The sequence below is a fragment of the Bubalus kerabau genome, chromosome 10 (genome assembly GCF_029407905.1).
Source record: "Bubalus kerabau isolate K-KA32 ecotype Philippines breed swamp buffalo chromosome 10, PCC_UOA_SB_1v2, whole genome shotgun sequence".
In the NCBI taxonomy this organism is placed as follows: domain Eukaryota; kingdom Metazoa; phylum Chordata; class Mammalia; order Artiodactyla; family Bovidae; genus Bubalus; species Bubalus kerabau.
The window spans coordinates 89,819,235-89,842,360 of NC_073633.1; the positions used below are offsets into that span (position 1 = coordinate 89,819,235).

The 23,126-nt window shown below is 39.1% G+C and overlaps 1 protein-coding gene across 14 annotated transcripts in view; it reads right to left on the reverse strand.

Annotated features, from left to right (window-relative positions):
* NUMB (NUMB endocytic adaptor protein) overlaps positions 1 to 23,126 on the reverse strand; it is a 163,712-nt gene that overhangs the window by 65,049 nt on the left and 75,537 nt on the right. For 12 of the 14 annotated variants that reach the window (XM_055538586.1, XM_055538582.1, XM_055538595.1 and 9 more), the window contains one exon: positions 22,205 to 22,289. The exons of the other annotated variants lie outside the window; for them this stretch is intronic. The gene's annotated coding sequence lies outside the window, so the exon portion shown is untranslated. The remainder of the gene's footprint in view (positions 1 to 22,204; positions 22,290 to 23,126) is intronic. 14 annotated transcript variants of the gene reach the window in all.

Sequence of the window (23,126 nt, forward strand, 5' to 3'; positions counted from 1 at the left end):
GGAACTTCACTTGATGAAAGTGAAAGGGGAGAGTGAAAAAGTTGGCTTAAAGCTCAACATTCAGAAAACAAAGATTATGGTATCCAGTCCCATCACTTCATGGCAAATAGATGGAGAAAGAGTGGAAACAGTAGCAGACTTAATTTTTGGGGGGCTCCAAAATCACTGCAGATGGTGATTGCAGCCACGAAATCAAAAGACGCTTGCTGCTTGGAAGAAAAGTTATGACCAACCTAGATAGCATATTAAAATGCAGAGACATTACTTTGCCAACAAAGGTCTGTCTAGTCAAGGCTATGGTTTTTCCAGTAGTCTTGTATGGATGTGAGAGTTAGACTATAAAGCTGAACACCAAAGAATTGATGCTTTTGAACTGTGGTGTTGGAGAAGATTCAGGAGAGTCCCTTGGACTGCAAGGAGATCCAACCAGTCAATCCTAAAGAAAATCAGCCCTGAATATTCATTGGACAGACTGATGCTGAAGCTGAAGCTCCAGTACTTTGGCCACCTGATGCAAAGAGCTGACTCATTGGAAAAGACCCTGATGCTGGGAGGAATTGAGGACAGGATGAGAAGCGGGCAACAGAGGATGAGATGGCTGGAGGGCATCACTGACTCAATGGAGATGAGTTTGAGTAAACTCCGGGAGTTGGTGACGGACAGGGAGGCCTGGCGTGCTGCAGTCCATGGGTCACAAAGAGTCAGACACGACTGAGCAACTGAACTGAACTGAAGGCAGGTGAACATTCTGACTGGTCAGTAACAATGCAAGTCAGATTCCAAAAGTTCCATCTCTCTCAGGCACAGTTGCTGGCTTCCTCCAGGGTCCCCAGAGGGTTGGTCTGCCTTCATGTGCCTCTGCCTGGTCCTAGATAGGCACAGGAAGGATGGTATTACCATACTCACCAGCCCTCCACCCTGTCCACCACGGTCCTGCAGGCTGGCTCCATTGCCACAATGTTCCCCCAGTGAGATCTGGAATAGACTTGTTAGGGAAGACAGCACCTTTATCAGTGATGCTAGCTGCCCCAGTAGTCAGAGAGACTAACTAGCTCATTGGACTGGATAAAAAAGCAAGACCCAACAATATGTTGCCTGTAATAAACCTACTTAAAATATAAAGACACAAAAAGGTTAAAAGTATAATGATAGAAAACAATATACCATATTAATACAAATCAAAAGAAAGTTGGAGTGGCTATATACTCCCATCACAATAATTAACAGAATAAGGAAGAAAATAAAAAAGGAGATGTACAGCAAGACTTGAGCCACAGTATCAGTCAACAAGATCTGACTGACATTTATAGAACATTCTACCCAATGACAATAGAGTACACATTCTTCTCAAGTGCATATGGAACATTTACCAATATAGACCATATTCATATAGGCCATAGAACAAGTCTCAAATTTAGAAGGTTTCAAGTCATGCAAAGTATGATTTCTGACCACAAAGGAATTAAATCACCAAATATTTGGAAACTAGATAATGCATTTCAAAATAGCCCATGGGTCAAAGTAGAAATCAAAAAGGAATTCAGAAAGTATTTTGAACTGGATGAAAACATAATATATCAAAATTTATGGGATGTCACAAAAGCAGAACTTAGAAACTTATAGCACTAAACCAGTGGTTCTCAACCAGATGTGGGGAGGAATCCTCTACATTTGGCAATACCTGGAGAAGATATTTTTGGTTGTCATTAGGGAAGATGCTACTGGCATCTCATGGATAGTGCCCAGAGATACTGCTAAGCATCCTATAACACACAGGCCAGCCCCTGAAAAGAAAGACTTGTCCAGCTTAGAATGCCAATAGTGCACTATTGAAAGGCCCTGCACTACACATCTATATTAGAAAATTAGAAAGGTCTTAACTTAAAACAATGACCTTAGCTTCTACCTATAGAAACTAAAGGACAAAGAAATGCAAAGTAAGGAGAAAAAAGTAAACAGTAGGAATCAAAGCAGAAAGCAGTAAAGTAGGAAAATATAAATATAGAAAAAAGGAAACCAGAAGCTAGCTCTTGGAGAAGATTGAAGAAAAACTGATAAACCTATAGCCAGACTATTCAGGGGGAAAAAAATGATACAAATTACCAATATCAAGAATGAGAGGATTTCTCTGATAGTCCAGTGGTTAAGAACCTCCTGCCAATGCAGAGGACACAAGTTCAATCCATCATCCTGGAAGATTCCACATGCTGAGGGGCAACTAAAACTGGGTGCCATGTCTACCGAGCCCATCAACTCTAGAGACCATGCTCTGCAACACCACTGCAATGAGAAGCCCATGCACCACAACTCGAGAGTAGCCCCCACTTGCTGCAACTAGAGAAAGCCCAAGGGCAGCAGTGAAGACTCAGTGCAGCCAAAAATAAACAAATAAAAAGAATGACAGAGGTGTTCTCTCTATAGAGTCTATAGATATTAAAAATAATAAGGGCATATTATGAACAAGTTTATGCCAATAAATTCAACTCAGATGAAATGGAAAAATTCCTTTCAAGGTACAAATTTTTATAGCTTATTCAAGAAGAAATAGATAACCCTTTGAAGCTGCAACTCCAATACTTTAGCCACCTGATGCGAAGAGCTGACTCATTTGAAAGGACCCTGATGCTGGGCAAGATTGAGGGCAGGAGGAGAAGGAAACGACAGAGGATGAGATGGTTGGATGGCATCACCGACTCAATGGACATGGGTTTGGGTGGACTCCGAGTGTTGGTGATGGACAGGGAGGCCTGGCGTGCTGTGGTTCATGGGGTAGCAAGGAGTCGCACACGACTGAACGACTGAACTGAACTGAACAGTCCTATGGGCTTCTCTGGTAGCTCAGCTGGTAAAGAATCTGCCTGCAATGCAGGAGACCCTGGTTCAATTCCTAGGTCAGGAAGATCCTCTGGAGAAAAGACAGGCTACCCACTTCAGTATTCTTGGGCTTCCCTGGTGGCTCAGTTGGTAAAAAATCTGCCTGCAATGTAGGAGACCTGGGTTTGATCCCTGGGGTGGGAAGATCCCCTGGAAGGGCACAGCAACCCACTCCAGTATTCTTGCTTGGAGAATCCCCATGGACAAAGGAACCTGGCAGGCTGCAATTCATGGGGTTCCAAAGAGTCGGACACGACTGAGCAACTAAGCACAGCACAGCACAAAAGTTCTATATCTATTAATGAAATTCAGTTTATAGTTTAAAATATTTCCACAAATACAACTCCTGGGCTAAATGGATTCACTGGTGAATTCTGCCTAACATTTAAGGAAGAAACCATACCAATTCTACAAACTCTTCCCAAACTCTACAAACTCTACAATCCTCCTCTACTTAAGAGGAGGGAACATTTCCTAAAGCATTCTATCAGGCTAATATTACCTGATACCAAAACCAAAGACACTATTTATAATTTTTAAATAGATAGACCAATATCTCTCATGAACATACATACATAAATTCTAAACAAAAATTTCACAAATCAAACCAAACAATATATTAAAAATGTATCATGACCACATGGAGCTTTTCTAATAAATGCAGGGTTAGCTAACATTTGAAAATGAATTGTTAAGTCATCTTATTAGTAAACTAAAAATGTCTCTGTCAACACGTAAGTTTATAGCTCATGACAAATTGTACTTCTCCTTTGAATTCACTAACAGATTACATACTGAACTCAGTTGTTTTTTTTTTAATGGGTAAAAATTCAACTAATTATAAACATACATTTCTTCTTTCTCTGTCTCCCATAAAGAGCTCGTATCTAGTCCTGACTTCTTTGTGAATTCTAGTCTTATATTTCCAACTCCAAATATCTCCAAATCCATTTATCTTCTTCCTTTCAAACAAACTCTTCTTCCTGACTTTCGTTTTCTTCATAACACCTTTACACCCAGCAAAGCTTTGAAATGCCAACAGCATACTCTCAGGTTCATCTCTGACACTTTCCCATAATTCTTCCATACAAAGTTCATCAACAGACACTACTGGATGGGAACAGGTATCAGTTATTTCTGATATTCAGCCATTCAGCACTTCTATTCGTAATTGCCCTGGTAGAAAAATCACTTCATCCATGACCTCTGCAACAACCCCTGGACTCCAAGCCCTCTTTCCTCTAATCTTCCTACAGAGTTGTGCCAGATTAAATTCCTAGAATTCTTCCTTGACTATCTTCAAAATCCGTTGAAGATTCTAAAGTTTGATGTCCGAGTCTGGCATTCAGAAGCCTCTACAATTTGAACCCAACACTGTCGCCTTATCTCCCAGTACTTCCCTGCATAATAAGATCAGGCCTTTCAAATATGCAATGGCTTTCTCACTTCCTTCTCTTTTACCCTATATATTCTACTTGTAATATTTTACTTTCCTCCTCTTTCAACTAAAATACTATATACCAGAGTATGATAAAGAAGCTAATTTAAAAATAATTTTATCATATAATAGATGTGACTTGTAAAGAACACAAAAAACAGAAAAATCTGAAGAATGAGATACAAATGACCTGTAATCCCAAACAGAAATAACCTCCATCAACACTTCAGAGTTTTTTCCTTTGCATAAATGCTTCATATTTTTCTTTTTATAAAAGAGAGACCACATGATTATCTTTCTTTCAGCAAGGAAAATTTAAAAATCTTCTATCCCTTTCAGAGTAACATGCTTTTATTTATAATCTAGGTCAATAATTCAGAGAGGTAAGAATATTATGCTATTGTTATAATCAAAATTTCATATTAAAAGATGAAAAAGGTTTCAATTTATTTGAAGACAAAATTTATTTTTCGCTCAGCATCTAGTACATTTATTTTAATTAAAATTCACTTAGCAAGTATTCACTGACTGCCTACCATTCCAGCCTGCAGCAAACAATACAGAGCAAAACCTCTGCCTCTATGAAGGAGATAGACAGAAAATAAATAGCCAGATTATTCACAGCGATGTGCTGACTGACAAGATCCAACTGTTAAATTTTCAGCAAGTTTGTGAACTTGGTGTAAAACATAACCTTTGTTATAAATTAAACTATATAAACATAGTTATTTTAAAACAAAGATAAATACTAAAATCTTACATCCTATTTTTACATTACATTTTACTATCATCTCTGCTCTTGGTGCTACTGATGATTTTGTATCTGTATGGTAGAAATATTGCCTAATGCTGGGCTACTGTACATCTCTTCCAAATATCGCATAGTGACTTCATGTTGGTAACCTGAAATTGGCCACAGTGGAAATATTTACACTATGAAATTTGGCAAAAACTATCAATTACTGTCTGATTTATTGTTTTGTGCTTGTCCAGATCTAAGAAACTGATGGAGAAAATGCTACAATGCAGACTGAACTTAAAAGTGTGTGGTGTCTAAAGCACTACCTTATGAATAGCACAAAAATTTTCAGGAAATATTCTTCTACTATTTGAAAACTATTATCCAATTTAGCAAAGAAGCCTCTCATGTCATTGACAAATGAGTGAAATTCTGACACACAACTTCATTGCTTCACTTTCATCTTACTCACTACACAAGCAAAAATATCAACCATCATTCATGTAGGAATTATATCTGGAAAACTAACTGTAAAGCATTTACCTGAACACCACCAGCTCTGTGGTATATTAGAAGATGATAAATGCTATAGAGAAAAACATGAATAGGGTTAAGAGGGGGATTAGAAGTACTGAGGTAGGGATAAAATTTTAAATTAAGTATTATTTGAGTAAAGAATTGAAGTAGGTAAAAAAGTGAGTCATGCACTAGGATAAGTGTTCCAGAAAAAGAAAATAATCAATGCAAAGGTCCTAAAGGTCTTGCCCAGAGTGTCTGACAAACAGAAAGGAGGTCAGTGTGTTCAGTGCAAAATGAAGACGAGAAAATAGGAGAGATGAGACCACATGGGTAACACACAGCAAGTTAATAGAGAACCTTGTAGGCCAAACACTTCAATTTTCCTCTGAGAGAAATGGGCAATCACTGGAGGATTCTAAAAGAAAGCACTTACATTTTACATTTGGCAGCTGGTTTAAGAAAGGATTGAAGGGAACAAGAATGAAGCAGAGAGACAATTAGGAGGCTATTATAATAATCTAGCAAATGATAGTAAACTGGATCCAGACACTTAATACTAGAAATGCTCCTGAATCTTTTCATACCTGCTCTAGAAAATGCACTACTTGCTGATATAATATCTCTTGAAATCAGATTTAGAGTATTTAAATGGGAGAAAAGTGTATTAAACTCCACTGCTGGAATTAAAGACAGCTTTTAAACAAAGTATTTGGCTCAACTGTTTCAAATAGAAAATCTTATCTATAATATTAATCAAAAGGTCAGCTAAATTATCATAATTTCATGGTAATTAATTAAACTCATTCTTGACAAGACATAGATTTATTGAACACTGCCTAAGTATATGAGTGTAAGAAGGATTACAAACATACATGGTGTGCTTGTAATTTGCTTGTGTAATTTGCTCTACCGAGGAAAGAACAAAAAAAGAACAAGAATAATAAGTATTAGGCATTTACCATGAATGGTACTTTAACAGGAGTCTACAGACTTGTAAGAAATAACTGCCCCCAGCCATAGGAAGCCCACATCTATGGGAAGGGACAACTAATTGTAAGATCAGTTCCTAAATGCTACATATATATATATATATGTGTATATATATATATACATACACACACAATACTACAAAAAAACGGCAAAATACAACTCCAAATAAAGCAAAGCTTTCTAAATGAATTCTCTCTAAAAAGTATCATCTGATTTGTTACATTCACTAACTAAGAAGGTTAAAGTTCCTAAAAGAATCTCCTCAGTTCAGTTCAGTCGCTCAGTCATGTCCGACTCTTTGCGACCCCATGAATCGCAGCACGCCAGGCCTCCCTGTCCATCACCAACTCCCAGAGTCCACTCAGACTCACAGTGATGCCATCCAGCCATCGAGTCAGTGATGCCATGCAGCCATCTCATCCTCTGTCATCCCCTTCTTCTCCTGCCCCCAATCCCTCCCAGCATCAGAGTCTTTTCCAATGAGTCAACTCTTCGCATGAGGTGGCCAAAGTACTGGAGTTTCAGCTTTAGCATCATTCCTTCCAAAGAAATCCCAGGGCAGATCTCCTTCAGAATGGACTGGTTGGATCTCCTTGCAGTCCAAGGGACTCTCAAGAGTCTTCTCCAACACCACAGTTCAAAAGCATCAATTCTTCGGCGCTCAGCCTTCTTCACAGTCCAACTCTCACATCCATACGTGACTACAGGAAAAACCATAGCCTTGACTAGACGAACCTCTGTTGGCAAAGTAATGTCTCTGCTTTTCAATATGCTATCTATGTACAGCCTATTCAGTCATTGTAGGGCTTACTATTTGGAGAAGGCAATGGCACCCCACTCCAGTACTCTTGCCTGGGAAATCCCATGGATGGAGGAGCCTGGTAGGCTGCAGTCCATGGGGTCACTAAGAGTCAGACACGACTGAGAGACTTCACTTTCACTTTTCACTTTCACGCATTGGAGAAGGAAATGGCAACCCACTCCAGTGTTCTTGCCTGGAGAATCCCAGGGACGGGGGAGCCTGGTGGGCTGCCGTCTATGGGGTCGCACAGAGTCGGACATGACTGAAGCGACTTAGCAGCAGCAGCAGCAGCAGCAGCAGGAAAGTTACAAGAAGGTATACAAGATAGTGTCTGTGCAGCATTGTTTAGTATTTCTAACAATAAAATAACAAACACTAGAATCTAACTATCCATCAACACAATAAATACAGAATATTCACACATTAGAATACAATGCAGAAATAAAAATAATACCTCAATTTAAACACTTTTAAAAATAAAAAATAATCAAGAGAAAACATAAAAGTGAATCATCTACAGTTATAACAATCAACATGGATGAATCCTGTAATGCTGAGGGAGGAGGGAAGCGAATTATTTATGATTTCTTTATACAAATATAATAGATATTTTTCTCACAGCATAGTTCCTAAACATAAGCAAGCTATTTCAACCGATTTCAGCTAAAAACAGCAAACTGTCCAAAGTATAAAATATCTTTGGCTGTGTTGGATTTATTGCAAGATAGTATACTACTGTACTTTGTGGATGATTTAAGTACTCCCAATGTTATTTTGAATTGATGTGATTTTTTGCTTTTAATGAGATTGGAGTCTCTTGGAAAAAGACTCTTTAGCTAAACTAAGGAAATCTGTGAGTTTATTAATTTTTTTCAGCTATTCAGAATGGTACCCATGGTTTCAGATTTTAGTTTATATATTATTACATTCAGAACAACTAATACTGTTTTAACAGTAATTTTACCATTTTTGATAACTTTGATATTTCTTTTTCTTTCTTAAGGGGAAACTCATAATTAAGTGTCAAGGTCAAGTTTTCTGAATGTGTCTATATCCTATGTATATAATGTCTGTGCTATATAGTGTTTGTGAATTTTTTTCCCTCACACTGAGTTTTCTAAAGCATTGTCTTGTCCAATCTTCCTTATAATTTACATACAAGAGGGGCCTAAAATTAGATGTGCAACTGTGACAAGAGAAAAAAGAAAAGCAAACAAGCATAATTTAGAAATGAAAAAAACTCTGGAGAGATAAGTCCCCACTTTCCTAAGAGTTGTAGCTCTCTAATGTCCTTACAAAAGCCTTTGGTTCATTTAAAATTTCTTTTTTAATTATTTTCTTTTTCTTTTCTTCCTCCCTTTCTTCCTTCCTTCCTTTCCTTCTCTTTCTTTCTTGGTCCATTTTATTTTTTGGCTGTGTTGCGCAGCTTGCAGAATCTTAGTTTCCCAACGAAGGACTGAACCTGTGCACTCAGCAGTGAAAGTATGGAGTCCTAACCACTGGACTGTCAGGGAATTCACATGTGGTTCATTCTGGATCGGGTTGGACAAACTAAATTTCAATAACTTTATTCTTTGCAGTAAAAGTGAGACTTAGTTCAGTTGATCAGTCGTGTCTGACTCTTTGCAATCCCATGGACTGCAGCACGCCAGGCTTCCCTGTCCAACACCAAATCCCTGCACTTGCTCAAACTCATGTCCATCAAGTCGGTGATGCCATCCAACCATCTCATCCTCTGTCATCCCCTTTTCCGCCTGCCTTCAATCTCTCCCAGCATCAGGGTCTCTTCCAAAGAGTCAGTTCTTCGCATCAGGTGGCCAAAGTATTGGAGTTTCAGCTTCAGCATCAGCCCTTCCAATGAATATTCAGGACTAATGTCCTTTAGGATTGACTTTGATCTCCTTCCAGTCCAAGGGACTCTCATGAGTCTTCTCCAGCACCACAGTTCAAAATCATCAATTCTCTGGTGTTCAGCTTTCCTTATAGTCCAACTCTCAAATCCATACAAGACTACTGGAAAAACCATAGCTTTGACTAGATGGACCTTTGCTGGCAAAGTAATGTCTCTACTTTTTAATATGCTGTCTAGGTTGGTCATAGCTTTTCTTCCAAGGAGCAAAAGTCTTTTAATTTCATGGCTGCAGTCACCATCTGCAGTGATTTTGGAGCCCAAGAAAATAAAGTCTGTCACTGTTTCCATTGTTTCCCCGTCTATTTGCCATGAAGTGATGGGACCAGATGCCATGATCTTTGTTTTCTAAAGGTTGAATTTTAAGCCCGCTTTTTCACTCCTCTTGCACTTTCATCAAATGGCTCTGTTTGATGAAACAAACAGAGGGTGGTGTCATCTGCATATCTGAGGTTATTGATATTTCTCCTGGCAATCTTGACTCCAGCTTGTGCTTCATCTAGCCCAGCATTTCTCATGATGTACTCTGCATATACGTTAAATAAGCAGGGTGACAATATACAGCCTTGATGTACTCCTTTCCCAATTTGGAACCAGTCAGTTGTTCAATGTTCAGTTCTAACTGTTGCTTCTTGACCTGCATACAAATTTCCTGGGAGGCAGGTAAGGTGGTCTGGTATTTCCATCTCTTTAAGAATATTCCACAGTTTGTTGTGATCCACATAGTCAAAGGCTTTGGCATAGTCAATAAAGCAGAAGTAGATGTTTTTCTGGAACTCTCTTCCTTTTCCAAAGACCCAATGGATGTAGGCAATTTGATCTCTGGTTCCTCTGCCTTTTCTAAATCCAGCTTGAACATCTGGAAGTTCTTGGTTCATGTACTATCGAAGCCTGGCTTGGAGAATTTTGAGCATTACTTTGCTAGTGTGTGAGATGAGTCCAATTGTGCAGTAGTGCCGGGAGCCGGCATATTGCATATTGAGTGCATATTGCATATTGAGTGCAGCACTTTCCACAGCATCATCTTTCAGGATCTGGAATAGCTCAACTGGAATTCTATCACTGCCGGGAGCCAGCGTGAGGAACTCCGCCCATGACAAAGGTCATGAGGAAGGAGGCTTGGCATACGCAAAGGCGGGATCGAGCCTCAGGAGTCCCCCTGGAAATTCTCGAGCATCTACCCCCAAAACCAGAGTCTGCCTACTTTCTGCTTTGTGCTTTCACCTACACCTCTGACTTTACGGGGGGCTGTCCCCCACTACCTCTCTCTGAAAAAAGAGTTAGCTTACAGCTCCAGTTAATAATTCCTGTGTGTGACAGTGTTTCAACCTACAAACTCCTTTGGAAATCCTCTAGCCTGCCTGAATAGGTTTTTCCGGCCACATGTGATTGTTCAGAGCCTCCCAACTGTGAGAGGCAGGAGATGTTCTAAACTGCCTAAACACAGATTCCTTTGAGTAGTTAAAAGATTGATTAGAAATTGTATTGGTGAAGGGTTTTTCACTTGTTGGGCCAATGTTTGCTGCTAAGTCTCCATACTCCTTACCTACTGTGTCCTTGGCAGTGTATTGATTGATATAATGGGTGTATAGAAATGTAAAATGCAGCTTTGTCCAATGCTTTTTTGGAGGCTGGTGCCTGACTTTGGAATAATCACCTTTAGAGAAAAATAAGTTTCTTAAAATGTTAACAGGCCTCCTGGCCAGAAGATGATGTCAATCACCTGAACTTTTGCATATGGTAAGTTTGAAAGCCTGGCTTCGATTAGAACCAGGAACTGCTGTCCTTGCATGACTCCACCCCTTCCCCCATTATCCTCTATGCATAACTTAAGGTATAAAAACTACTTTGGAAAATAAAGTGAGGGCCTTGTTCACCAAAACTTGGTCTCCCCATGTCGCTCTCTCTTTCAAATTCTGGCTGAGTCTCCATCTGGAGCGCGGAACCCACCATGCTTGCTAATTATGCCTGGGCTTCTAAGATCCGACCGGGGAGGCCCCAGTGTCTCCTCTCCTTCAGGAGAACGGAAGGACGCCTGCGGCCTACGTAAGTGGTGCAAACTTCTTGTCTTGAAGTTTTATTGGTCTCCCGTGTAAACCAAGCTACTCAGCCTCTTTTCTCCACTGAATTTTCCTACTGAGCTATCCTCATTCTATTACTCTTTGTATCCTTAATTAAAGTGTAATTAAGCAGTTGTTTCCTGACCCTCGCCTACGCCGTCTCTCCTTCGAATACCCTGGATCAGCTGGGGCTGGTCCCTGGCACGGTAGTCTGAACGTTCTTTGGCATTGCCTTTCTTTGGGATTGGAATGAAAACTGACCTTTTCCAGTCCTGTGGCCACTGCTGAGTTTTCCAAATTTGCTGGCATATTGAGTGCAGCACTTTCACAGCATCATCTTTCAGGATTTGAAATAGCTCAACTGGAATTCCATCACCTCCTCTAGCTTTGTTCACAGTGATGCTTCCTAGGGCCCCCATGACTTTGGACTCCAGGATGTCTGACTCTAGGCGAGTAATCCCACCGTCGTGGTTACCTGGGTTATGAAGATCTTTTTTGTACAGTTCTTCTCTGTATTCCTGCCACCTCTTCTTAATATCTTCTGCTTCTCTTAGGTTCATACCATTTCTATTCTTTATTGTGCCCATCTTTGCATGAAATGTTCCCTCAGTATCTCTGATTTTCTTGAAGAGATCTCTAGTCTTTCCCATTCTATTGTTTTCCTCTATTTTTTCGCATTGATCACTGAGGAAGGCTTTCTAATATCTCTTTGCTATTCTTTGGAACTCTGCATTCAGATGGGTATATCTTTCCTTTTCTCCTTTGCCTTTAGCTTCTTTCTTTCCTCAACTATTTGTAAGGCTCCTCAGACAACCATTTTGCCTTTCTGCACTCCTTTTTCTTGGGGATGGTCTTGATCACTGCCTTCTGTACAACTTCTGTTCATAGTTCTTCAAGTAGTCCATCAGATCTAATCCCTTGAATCTGTTTGTCACTTTCACTGTATAATCATAAGAGATCTGATTTAGGTCATACTTGAATGATCTAGTGGTTTTCTCTACCTTCTTCAATTTAAGTCTGAATTTGGCAATAAGGAGTTCATGATCTGAGCCACGGTCAGCTCCCAGGCTTGTCTCTGCTGACTGTTTAGAGCTTCTCCATCTTTGACTCCAAAGAATATAATCAATCTGATTTCGGTGTTGACCATCTGGTGTTGACCAAAAAGTGAGATGTAAATTTTATAATTAAATGTAATTTATTTTTCTTACCCCTTAATTAGATGACTCATAATTATAAGTGTATGTGTTTATATTTCTACAGTTCCCATCTCTACCCTCAGAAGGATTTTAGGTGACTTGCTTTCCACATAATTAAATTGTAAAATGGCTGATGTATACAAAAGAATATAAACATTGATATATAGGTTACAGAACATAATGAAATGAAAACTTGTGTATCTTCTACTCAGCTTAAGAATTAGAGCATTACTAAACCTTGCGAAGTCCCCACATGAACCTTTGCTGACTATGTCCTCTTTTCTTTTCCCCCAGAGGTAACACTAGACTTAATTATGTTTATCATTCTCTTGGTTTTCTTTCTTGTTTGGGGTTGCCATGCCCTTCTCCAGTGGATCTTCCCGACCCAAGGATCAAACCTGGGTCTCCTGCATTGCAGGCAGATTCCTTACCATGTGAGTCACCAGGGAAGCCACTAATTATATGCTAATGCATAAATGTTATTATGCTTAGTGTGGCACATTTTTGAGAGGTAGTGTGAGGGGACTAAGTGCACAGATTCTAGCACCAGGCAAATCTGCCACTTACTAACTGTGTAATTGGGACAAATTACTTAACTTTTCAGTGCCTGTTTCCTTATCCAAGAAAGAGAGATTAAGAATAGAATCTATGTGATAGGGCTACTGTGAGAATGAAATGAATCATTATATGCAAACTGCATGGCGTACAGTGCCCGGTACACGGGTGGTGTTTCCCAAGTGTTCATTGTTGTTAGTACTAATACCCAGAACTAGAATTACACAGTAAGCTCACACTGTATATGCTGCTGCTGCTAAGTTGTTTCAGTTGTGTCCAACTCTTTATGACCCCATAGACGGCAGCACACCAGGCTCCTCTGTCCCTGGGATTCTCCAGGCAAGAACACTGCAGTGGGTTGCCATTTCCCTCTCCAATGCACGCATGCATGCTAAGTCACTTCAGTTGTGTCCGACTCTGTGCAATCCTATGGACAGCAGCCCAGCAGGCTCCTCTTCCACGGGATTCTCTTGGCAAGAATACTGGAGTGGGGTGCCATTTCCTTCTTCACACACTGTATAGGAGGCACAAAAACACTGTACCGCAGAAACTCATTGATAGAACAAGCAAAGAGAATCTAAACCTATGTTTAATTATATTGTTTCTAACTCTTTCATTTTACTGTCCTCTGAACAAACATGTTGAATGCAAATATATACAATTCCACTGTATTTTTCATCACACACCTATTCTGGAATTCTATAAGGAAAGTGAAAGTCACTTAGTCGTGTCTGACTCTTTGCAACCCCATGGCCTATACAGTCCCTGGGATTCTCCAGACCAGAATACTGGAGTGGGTAGCTGTTCCCTACTGCAGGGGATCTTTCCAACCCAGAGATTGAACCCAGGTCTCCCACATTGCAGGTGGATTCTTTAACAGCTAAGCTACAAGGGAAGCCCAAGAATACTGGAGTGGGTAGCTTATCCCTTTTCCAGCAGATCTTCCCGAACCAGGAATTGAACCAGAGTCTCCTGCACTGCAGGCAGATTCTTTACCAACTGAGCTATCAGGGACAAGAAAAAAATGTTCTGACTGTACACCTGCTAACAATAATCTTAATAATAATAATTTGTTCCATCACTAAAATTCTAAGCTAAAAATGCCATAAATCAAGTGATCATTTAAAGTATAACATTATATGGCTCAGTGGTAAAGTTGGCTTAAAATTCAACATTCAGAAAACTAAGATCATAGCATCATGTCCCATCACTTCATGGCAAACAGATGGAAACAGTGAGAGACTTTATTTTTGGGGGTTCCAAAATCACTGCAGATGGTGACTGCAGCCATGAAATTAAAAGATGCTTGCTCGTTGGAAGAAAAGCTATGACCAACCTAGACAGCATATTAAAAAGCAGAGACATTATTTTGCCAACTAAAGTCTGTCCAGTCTAAGCTATGGTTTTTCTAGTAGTCATGTATGGATGTGAGAGTTGGACTATAAGAAAGCTGAGTGCCGAAGAATTGATGCTTTTGAACTGTGGTGTTAAAGAAGACTCTTGAGAGTCTCTTGGACTGCAAGGAGATCCGACCAGTCACTCCTAAAGGAAATCAGTCCTGAATATTCATTGGAAGGACTGAAGCTGAAACTTGAATATTTTGGCCACCTGATGGTAAGAACCGACTCAATGGAAAAGACTCTGATGCTGGGAAAGACTGAAGGCAGGAGGAGAAGGGGATGACAGAGGATGAGATGGTTGGATGGCACCACCAACTCAATGGACATGAGTATGAGTAAGCTCCGGGAGTTGGTGATGGACAGGGAAGCCTGGCATGCTGCAGTCCATGGGGTTGCAAAGAGTCGGACATGACTGAGTGACTGAACTGAACAGTAGAAAAGAATTTGCCTGCCAATGCAGGAGATACAGGTTCAATTCTTGAGTTGGGACCATCCCCTGGAGAAGGAAATGGTAACCCCACTCCACTATTCTTGCCTGGGAAATGCCATGCACAGGGGGGCCTGGCAGGCTACAGTCCATGGGGTCACAAGAGAGTCAGACATGACTTAGCAACTGAACAACTACAACACTATACCCCAGACAAAGTATTTTGGTTTTGCATTTTCTTTCCTTGATTTCTACTTTTTCTTATGATGTGGAACTTGCTTTCAAGATTTAGAGTGATGGAAAAAACCCTTTTATTTGATCAAGTGAAAAAATGTAAGGAATCCTAGACTCTTAGCATGGCCTAAAGACTTAGAGGTAGGTCATCTAGTCAATCCCCTACTCAATCAATGAATCTTAAGAATTTTGGATTTCATTAAACATTGGTCTAACTGGCATAATGTGCCTAGCAGGAAATAATTTATAACTTATTAAGTTGTATCACTAGCTTAGTGTTCCACTTAGGCCGAGCCAAAGGAAAAGTAACAAAGTACAGCTTCATCACCAACAGTGAAGGAAATAGGTCCAATACTTAACCTATAGGACTAATAAAGTTCACTTTAAAAGTTCATGGTCAGTTTTGTGAGAAACATGGTACAAACAGATTCATGGAAAAGGAGAGAGAACAAGAGTTGGTTTGTTTGCTTTTTAAATCTAGTTCTAAAAGGAAATATTTATTCAGCTTCTGTATAATCTTAGGTGTCAGTAAATTTGAAATTTGTTTGTATTTCACCTTGACTTTATTAGTAAGTTTCATTTCTTAGCATATCCTGAATACTGTATTGCCTTATTTCAGAAAACACTGCCATCTATGACATTTTATAAAATTAATTTTTATTGAAGTATAGTTGCTTTACAATGTTTTGTTAGTTTCTGCTGTACAGCAAAGTGGATCAGCTGTATATAAGTATATATAGATATAGATATATCCCCTCTTTTTTGGATTTCCTTCCCATTTAGGTCACCACAGGACATTGGGTAGAGTTCCCTGTGCAGTACAGTCGATTCTCATTAGTTTTATATTTTACACACGGTAGTGTATATATGCCAATCCCAATCTTCCAATTCATCCCACCACCCCCGCCACCACATATGGTATCATGTTTGTTCTCTATGTCTGTGTCTCTATTTCTGCTTTGCAGATAAGTTCATCTATATCATTTTTCTAGATTACACATATACAGTAACTGCTTTTCTACAGCATTTTCAAAGTAAAAAATTTAAGAATAGATTAATTTTCAACAGCTAAAACTAAAAATTAATTTATCAGCTGTCAGACCAAAAGTTTAAACAACAACAACAAATTGAGTTTGGGCTGCCTGAAAGGCTAGTATTTGAAAAGAGATTACTGTCACAGTTTGAGTGTTGATGCTCTCTAGCCACTACTTCCCAGCCCTGATTCAGACCACATGTTCTTGACCAGGGCAGCCTGTACCCCCATAGGCTCTTCAGATTTAGAAATGCCCTAAGATTATGTTCAAATCTGAATGCTCATGCTTCTGTGCATTTTCTGAGGCCAGATTCTTCAACTTTCTTTGAAATCTCAAAGGATTCTGTAACTATTAATCCTAAAAACTTAAGAAACACTTATTTAAACAGCATTCTATGATCCTTATCTATTACCTGACTTAAAATTTAAGTTTATTTATTTTAATTGGAGGCTAATTACTTTACAATATTTTATTGGTTTTGCCATACATCTACAAGAATCTACCACAGGTGTACACGTGTTCCCCATCCTGAACCTCCCTCCCACCTATTACCTGACTTTAATTTCAGATTTCTGCCTTACTAATTTTCATCTTATCCACAAAATTCTTTTGTTTTGATACATGGCTTCTTTATTCACTCCTTAAAAATAATGGAAAACTAGAGCTTCAAAAAATAAGGAAAGACTGTCTACTTAAAATTGCAGTCAAAGGTGGTTTCAAAAGCTGAACCTCTATATATTTAAGAAACATTAAAAAAAAAAAAAAAAGGCTATCTCTTCTGAGAGTTTTTTTCAGTTACACAACCAATTTTATCTTTTAGTTTATCACTTGCCTTTCAATTGAGAAAACAATTGGTGAACTGAATTGGTGATTCAGCTATTCTTAACTTTATCTTTTAAGGTATGTTGAGACTTAACAGATAAAAAATATGTACGACCATCACCCCTAATCCCGCAACACACATATACAGAGACTGACTTCCTAAGATGCTGTTCCTTCAAGAATTAAACCTTTACTTATAGAATAAAATGGTTTTGCTCTGATATAGCAAGGACTGATTTAGCAAGGAACATCTTGATGAAAAAGGGCAGAACTGCTGAGAATGCTAGCCTACTTTTTAACTGACTTTCCTCCTCTAAGCATCTGTCAAGTGTGGGATGAGAAAAAGGTGCTGCAATCTGGAGAGGCAGACTAGAATAAAAATATATTTGGTTCCAAGAATTTAAAAAAGAGAGACAGAAATGGCATTGGAAAAATGATGGAAATAAGAAGGTTAAAAACAGTTCTGCTCTCCTTTTCTGTAGTTCTAAATAACTACAAATTATCTACACACATCATCTCTTCAACTCTTTAACCTTCTCCAATCTGACTCCTTCCTTGCCCTCACAACCCTCTCCCTTTATCCAAGCCATCAACAAGACTTGTAAATGTATCTTAAACCTGTCCACTGCTCTCCACCTCTACCATAAAGGACCATGGTCCAAGATTACTGCATCTCCTACATGAACTAGTATAAACCATCGACTAGTATTTATTTCAATTTCCTCTGCTGTCCCCCTTTGATCAACTGTGAACAAAGCGTTCAGTGTAATCTTTAAAAATGGATCAGGGCACTGAATAATAGTTCCATGGCTTCCCGATGCATCTTCAAGTTAAATCCAAACTCTTAGCATTCAGACAGTCGATACGGCATAACAACTAACACTGCTTGAGAAGTGCCTGGAACGGTGGCCAGCACTTCACAAATGCAGAGCAGATACTACCATGTTATGGTACAGCCCTTGCCTGCCTCTCCTACCTCAGAGTGACACTCTCCTCAACTAACTAGTATTCTCTTTCAGTTAACTGCAAGCTCTTTCCCTCTCTGGGCCTGCTGTTTCCCTCTGTCTAAAATACTTGTCTCTCAAAAACTTCAAGAATGCCTGTCTTCCATTCACACTTCAAGTCTCAACCTAAATGTTACCTCATTCATGAAGTATAGTTTATTATTTTTTAATTTTTATTTATTTGGCTGTGTCAGGTCTTAGATGAAGCACGGGGGATCTTTAGTTGTGGTATACAGGATCTTCTAGTTGTGGCACATGAACTCTTTAGTCGTGGCATGTGGAATCTATTTCCTCAACCGGGGATCAGCCCCTGCATTGGGAGCTTGGAGTCTTAGCCACTGGGCCACCAGGGAAGTCCCTGTAATTCTTTACTGTTACTACTCTCTTCATTTTCCTTTACAGTGCTTTCTATTTTTAAACTGTCTTTCTTTCTTTCTTTTTCTTGCTGTGCCCTGTGTGGCTTGTAAGGATGTTAGTTCCTCAACAAGGATCGAACCCATGCCCCCTACAGTGGAAGTGTGGAGTCCTAACCACTGGACCACCAGGGAATTTCCTTTAATCACTTTTTTTGTTTGTTTCATCGGTTAAACTTTCTTGAACGTCATCAGATGACTAAACATCCATCCAATAAACTCTCTAACTTGCTTAATGTAGGAAGCACTGGGCTCTGTTCTTTATATTTAAAATAATCTTAACTAATGTAGGTATTAATCTCTTCTCACCAAGAAGCTAAAAAACCGGTCACTAATATACATGTGTCACAGTCTGTGCTATGATTCAGTATATCTACATACTTCCCGTAATTGTTACATACAACCCTGTGCCCAACAAAGTATTGTGCTAAGTGCAGCAGGAAGAGGAGCCAGGATGACAAAATAAGGATTATTTCTTCCATTAAGATCTTGAATAATATACGCACAGGATGGGAGAGACAAAAAACAAAACATTTCAAAGCATTTCAAGTAGAGGATGGGGAAGGACAGTCATGGTATGTATGTAAAAATGTATATTTCATCAAAGCTAAGATGCCATCAACTGATGGCAAGATATATGATTATTTTATGTTCCAAACAGAAATGCTGCCAAAATTGTTAATAATTGTTCATTAGCTGGGAGGTATGGGGGCAGGAGGAGAAGGGGACGACAGAGGATGAGATGGCTGGATGGCATCACCGACTCAATGGATGTGAGTCTGAGTGAACTCCGGGAGATGGTGATGAACAGGGAGGCCTGGCGTGCTGCAATTCATGAGGTCGCAAAGAGTCGGACATAACTGAGCGACTGGACTGAACTGTGAAATATCAAAAGTAACACGCACCCCAATATGACAGATACATCCCAATTCAAGAATGAAGAAAAAGAGAAGAAGAGAGAAGAAAAGAAGGAAAAGAAAAAGGAGGAAGAGAAGGAAAAAAAAAAAAAAAGAAAATGACTATTCTATGATTAACACAAAATCAATCTTTTTGAGTCTTCCTCAAAACACCTCAATGATATGGAATATCAGTTCTTTACTAAAGTTTGCTATCAGGAAAGGGAGAAAAAACAGTCACTGAAAGGAGTGGTCACACAGCAACACTTTCTTTTGTGATTGTTTCATTTCCATTTGCCTTGTATATCTTCACTTATCCCTTTTCTTTTTCTTTTTTTAAAATGCAAGTACTTTTATTTTTTAGAGATGTTTATTTACTTATTTGGCTGACTCAGTCATCCTTGCAGTATGCAGGATCTTCGTTGCATTATTATTAATGGACCACTTCTTTTTAAAAGCTAAGTGCAATGTAAGAATGCCCACTCTTTAACACTTGTATTGAACACTGTACTCAAAGTCCTAACTAGCATAGCAAGGCAAGAGAAAGAAACTTTGTAAGCACTGGAAAGACACAATTGCAATCATCATACTTCAGCTAAGGTGGCTGAATGGAGATCTATATACCAAAAAAGTTTCTATCAGTAAATTGAAAATGTAAAAAAAAAAGAGGAAAAACTATTTAAAATTTTAACAACAATAATAATTAAATTTAAGAGATTTGAGAGACTTATGAGAAAAAGAAACTATTGAAAGATATTTTTAAATATCTAAGGGGCTTTCCTAATGGCTCAATGGTAAAGAACCCACCTGCCAATGCAGGAGACACAGGTTCTAGCCCTGTTCCAAGATGATCCACCTGCCCTGGAGCAGCTAAGCCCGTGCCCCACAACTATAGAGCCTGTGCTCTAGAGCCTGGGGACTGCAAATACTGAGCCCACATGCCACAACTGCTGAAGCCCTCGCACCTTAGAGCTCATGCTCTGCGACAAGAGAAGCCATCACAGTAGGAAGTCTGTGCACCGCAACTAGAGTAGCTCCCGTTCACCGCAACTAGAGAAAGCGTGAGCAGCAATGAAGAACCAGCACAGCTACAAATAAATAAAAAATATCTAAATAGCTAGAAAGAGACACTATGTTTGAGGAGAGGAAGGCTCAATATAATAAAAAGAATAAATTAAATGCACGTATAGATTAAAGCCTCTGACGTCTTGGGCTCATATACAAAGCAAGTCCTATTTTTAATAAGAGCTTTTGAACTTTTACATAACTTGACTCAAATTACTCCCTTTGATAGATATTTTTGCAATTGGTATAAACTTCTAGGCACTAATTATAGGTATTTTACTTTACTAAATTGTAACAAGAGTTGATATTACACTTGTTAATTCTGAGGCCGCTACAAGGAATAAGAGTGAAGAGCATGTGATCAGTACATGGCTCAGTTCTGGTTGAATGTGCTGTGGTCCCACCGGTTCAAAGCTCAATCAGTGTGCACAGTGTCCACAATGGAAGTTCTAATAACCACTCCTGCAAGTGATGAAACACTGCCAACATTTTACACAACAAGTAAAGTTTTCATTCTTGATAATTATCTGTGAACACTGCCAAAACACAATCTCCTTAAGTCACCTAAAATTGTAAACATTTTGAATACAAATTCCACTTGCAAGAGGAAAACAGACAAAACATTCATGATACAATGGTCATATTGAGCTCCTATGGACCTGTATGTAGTCCTTATACATGTAAGATCCAGAAGCAGTTTCCAAGTCAGCTTTACAATGGATCTGAATTTGATCAAATGAATGATTTTCTTTAGGTCTAACTTATTCAATTTAATTTTGGTTTATGTAGGTATCGTGTGCTGCTTAAACTTTGCTTTATCCAAATTTCCTAACAGAGAATTAGAAATAATGATCATCTGTTTTACTGGTTGCTGCTGCTGCTAAATCGCTTCAGTCATCTCTGACTCTGTGTGACCCCATAGACGGAAGCCCACCAGGCTCCCCCGTCCCTGGGAGTCTCCAGGTAAGAACACTAGAGTGGGTTGCCATTTCCTTCTCCAATGTGTGAACGTGAAAAATGAAAGGAAAGTCGCTCAGTCGTGTCCAACTCTTAGCGACCCCATGGACTGCAGCCTTCCAGGCTCCGCCGTCCATGGGATTTTCCAGGCAAGAGTACTGGAGTGGGGTGCCATTGCCTTCTCCCTTACTGGTTGCTAGGAGATGATAATACTAATCGTTTACATTTATTGAATGCTTACTGTGTGCCAGGCACCATTACAAGTGCCTTGTATGAAAAGTGAAAGTGAAAGTCCCTCAGTAGTGTCCGACTCTTTGCGACCCCATGGACTATAGAGTCCACGGAATTCTCCAGGCCAGAATACTGAAGTAGGTAGCCTTTCCCTTCTCCAGGGGATCTTTCCAACCCAGAGATCGAACGAACCCAGGTCTCCCACAGGCCAGGCAGATTCTCTACCAGATGAGTCACAAGGGAAGCCCAAGTGCTTTGCATACTTTAAATCATTTAATCTTCACAACAACCCATATCAGGCAGATTATATTACTATCACCATTTTACAGATAGGAAAACTGAGGTGCAGAAAAGTTAAGTAACTTTCTCAGCGTCACACAAGTAAGTGTAGCAGCTTAGTGATTCATACCCAGGTAGCTGTCTCCAGAGCCCAGACCCACATTATTATTTCATATTTCTTTTCACAATAGTTAAAACACACACAAAATTATTATAGATGAAAAAACCATCAAAAATTATCAATAAGAGTTAAACGACAGTTAAGCAATATTAATATCAATACAACTTATCACAGGTTGATACTTCACAGCTCTTGCAAAGTTTCATGGCCATGATTAAGAGTTTTGAAATTGGACAGACCTGGCTCTGAATCTTGAATGTGCCCTTTACAAGCTGTGTGACTTTGGACAACTTTCGTAACTTCACCAAGCCTCAGTTTCCTCATCTGTAAAATGAGAATAATAAACATCTCACAAAATTGTTGTTAGTAACATAATTATTGATACATTACATGGATATGATAAATCAAAACAAAACACAGATACACGAAATAAAAAGAGGAGGCTCACAACCTCCCCCAGGAATCAGAGCTTTATTATGTTATAATGAAGATGACCACTTCAAGTCACCACAGCAACTGTAAGATCCACACACAAACAGAACCATAACTCCTCTAATAATAAATCATTCCTCTGAATAGCAGTCAAATGCCTACAGGTAAATTACTGAATCTCTGAAATATAAAATATCATATATACACAGAGAAAGAGCCAAACAGAAAAGACATTGTTGTCTGTTGACAACAACTCCCATGAATCCCATTCCAGGCATACACTTTCTAAGACCAGTAGTATTCAAGGGGCCCAAAACAGGAAGAGGGGTGTCAAGAAGGAGAGATTCCCACCAATAGTAGAAAGGAATTTTTGTAAGAGAAAAACAGAAGCAGACACATGATCGAAATAGGTTAGAACTATCATTACCACTGAAGAATAACTGTGTCCGTTTACACCTGGAATTTTACACTAGTCAAAACAACTGAAACTGTCATTACTGCTGTCTTTAGAATCGCAATAAAATAATTTTACAATGAATAATGAGATTTCTATCAACACTTGCATTTGCGAATAATACATCTATCTGTTATAAGGTTAGGTGTTTCTTTGAAGGGGTGATTTTAATAATACAATACAAAAGTCAATTTAAAATAGGAAAAATAGAAATTATACAAAAATCCTATAGGATATTTTGTTAAAACAGTTCATCAATACTATCACCAAGGTGC